The sequence below is a fragment of the Palaemon carinicauda genome, chromosome 6 (genome assembly GCF_036898095.1).
Source record: "Palaemon carinicauda isolate YSFRI2023 chromosome 6, ASM3689809v2, whole genome shotgun sequence".
NCBI classification, from domain to species: Eukaryota; Metazoa; Arthropoda; class Malacostraca; order Decapoda; family Palaemonidae; genus Palaemon; species Palaemon carinicauda.
Genome location: NC_090730.1, coordinates 38,889,801 through 38,893,028, shown reverse-complemented (window position 1 = coordinate 38,893,028; position 3,228 = coordinate 38,889,801).

Below are 3,228 nucleotides of genomic sequence, written 5' to 3'. Positions count from 1 at the left end.
GTCTTACAGGGTCCAAATGAAATTTGAAATATATTTTTATCCAATCACTTTATTCTTCATAATTCCGGAATACCTTTTTCTTTGATATTCTCTCCAGGAGTAAAAATTCTGGGACCTGAAGGTGTAATTCTCTGGGAATATCACTGTAGTAACATATATCCCTTAGGAAGCCACTTAAGGAACTTCCATCGGGACGACATGACGATCTCACCCAAAAATAGATTTTTCGCTTCTCTCAAAATCCGTTTATTTGCAGCAAATGAAACGTAAAAAAATAAAAAAACTCCATAAAAGTATTTCATCCTCTATCGCATGAACGTGTCTGAACGGGGACCACGATCGTCGTCGAAGAATTTTCCTCGAAGGGTATCTTAGTCAAGGACACTTGAACAAATTGAGCAGAGGCGTCTCATGAGGGAAAGGACACCATGGACATGCAAAAATGCACATTCTACAGATTAGCATACCTGAAAAAATGCAAGAGTGATACTTAATGAAAAAGTAGCAATTTGAATGCAATGAGTATGAGTATGAGGTATCTGTGCCGTATGATAATCATTTGACGATGATCATATATCGAACATTTTCGTAACTCCAAATGTTATGGCATTAAAAAAAAGAAAAAAAAAAAGAAAGAAAAAAAACCATAATGTCAAGATTCTTGGTAGTGTGCATTCAGAGCTTCTTACTTAATCCTTAATAACAGATGATAATCTCATCCATCTACATAGTCTACATAAAAGGAAAAACAATCTCCCAATTTGAGTATTGAACTCATTCTTACAGTTTATCTAAATAATAAAAAGGCAATCTCGCTATAGGAAATATGAAAAACCTCTCTGGTTACTTTAATACTGAAATATACTTTGATACGCCTACGACTAAACTTAGCTGTTTGTTAAATCCATCACATCAACAACGACAACATTGATAATAATAATAATAATAATAATAATAATAATAATAATAATAATAATAATAATAATAATAATAATAATAATAATATTATTACTATCCACGCTACAACCCTAATTAGAAAAGCAAAATGCTATAAGCCCAGGGGCTCCAAAAGGGAAAAATAGCCCAGTGAGGAATGGAAATAAGGAAATGAATAACTGAAGAGAACTAATTAACAATAAATCATTCTAAAAAAAAGTAATGTCAAAAGAGATATTTCATATATTAACTATTAACAACGTCAAAAACAAAAAAAAACAAATATGTCATATAAAGACTATAAAAAGACTCATGTCCGCCTGGTCAACAAAAAAGCATTTGCTCCAACTTTGAACTTTTGAAGTTCCACTGATTCAACAACCCGATTAGGAAGATCATTCCACAACTTGATAACAGCTGGAATAAAACTTCTAGAGTACTGCGTAGTATTGAGTCTTGTGATGGAGAAGGCCTGGCTATTAGAATTAACTGCCCGCCTAGTATTACGAACAGGATAGAATTGTCCAGGGAGATCTGAATGTAAAGGATGGTCAGAGTTATGAAAAATCTTATGCAACATGCATAATGAACTAATTGAACGACGGTGCCAGAGATTAATACCTAGATCAGAAATAAAAAATTTAATAGACCATAAGCTTCTGTCCAACAAATTAAGATGGGAATCAGCAGCTGAAGACCAGACAGGAGAACAATACTCAAGACAAGGTAGAATAAAAGAATTAAAACACTTCTTCAGAATAGATTGATCACCAAATATCTTAAAAGACTTTCTCAATAAGCCAATTTTTTTTGTGCAATTGAAGAAGACACAGACCTTATATGTTTCTCAAAAGTAAATTTTCTGTCGAGAATCACACCTAAAATTTTGAAAGAGTCATACAAATTTAAAGAAACATTATCAATAATGAGATCCAGATGCTGAGGAGCCACCGTCCTTGACCTACTTACAATCATACTTTGAGTTTTGTTAAGATTCAACTTCATACCCCATAATTTGCACCATGCACTAATTTTAGCTAAATCTCTATTAAGGGATTCACCAACCCCAGATCTACATTCAGGGGATGGAATTGATGCAAAGAGAGTAGCATCATCTGCATACGCAACAAGCTTATTTTCTAGGCCAAACCACATGTCATGTGTATATAATATGAAAAGTAATGGGCCAAGAACACTACCCTGTGGAACACCGGATATCACATTCCTATACTCACTATGGTGCCCATCAACAACAACTCTTTGAGATCTACTACTTATAAAATCAATAAAAATGCTAAGAAACGACCCCACCCACTCCCAACTGTTTCAGTTTAAAAACAAGGGCCTCATGATTAACACGGTCGAAGGCAGCACTAAAATCAAGGCCAATCATACGAACCTCCCGACGACAGTCAAGGATTTCTGTACTGCATTGGAGATTGTAAGAAGGGCATCACATGCTCCAAGGCCTTTACGAAAACCAAATTGCAAACTAGGGAATAGATGATTACCTTCAGCAAAGCTATTAAGACGTTTTGCCAGAGAACGTTCAAAACTTTAGATAATATGGGAGTTATGGAAATTGGGCGGTAATCAGTGGGACTTGAGCTACCACAAACACATTTACATAGAGGAGTAACATTACCAATTCTCCAACAAGTGCTAAAAGCTCCTCTTCTTGCTAACTTGCGCCAAAATAACAGATAACTTTGGAGCCAAGAAATCTGCTGTCTTTATAAAAAACAAAGGAAAAATACCATTTTCAGTTGAGACATAAACTCTCTGAGCAAAAGCTCGAAGCTGAGTATAGTTGTTCCAGGTCAAATCTGATCTGTTACCCTTCCAAAGGTGATAGGCCTCCTGCTTCTCCAAATAAGCACGTCTACAATCACCATTGAACCACGGTTTGTCCTTCATTCGGTACGTTAGCACACGAGAAGGGATATGCCTATCAATTATGTTGACTAGATTCTCATTCAAAGGGACAACAGGATCTACACTATTATATAATTGTGACCAATTCAAGCACAAAAGATCATGCAAAATCCCATACCAGTCTGCTTTGGATTTCATATAAATTTTACAGGAATAGGATATATCAGGGACAGGCTGCTCAATCTTCACTAATAATGAAATCAAGACATGATCAGAAGTCCCGACTGGAGAACCAACCTTACTAGTTATAACGCCAGGGGAGTCAGTGTATACGAGGTCCAAGCAATTACCAGACCTGTGAGTAGCTTCATTTTTTATTTGCTCACAGCCTGATTCAGAGGCAAAGTCTAAAGATCT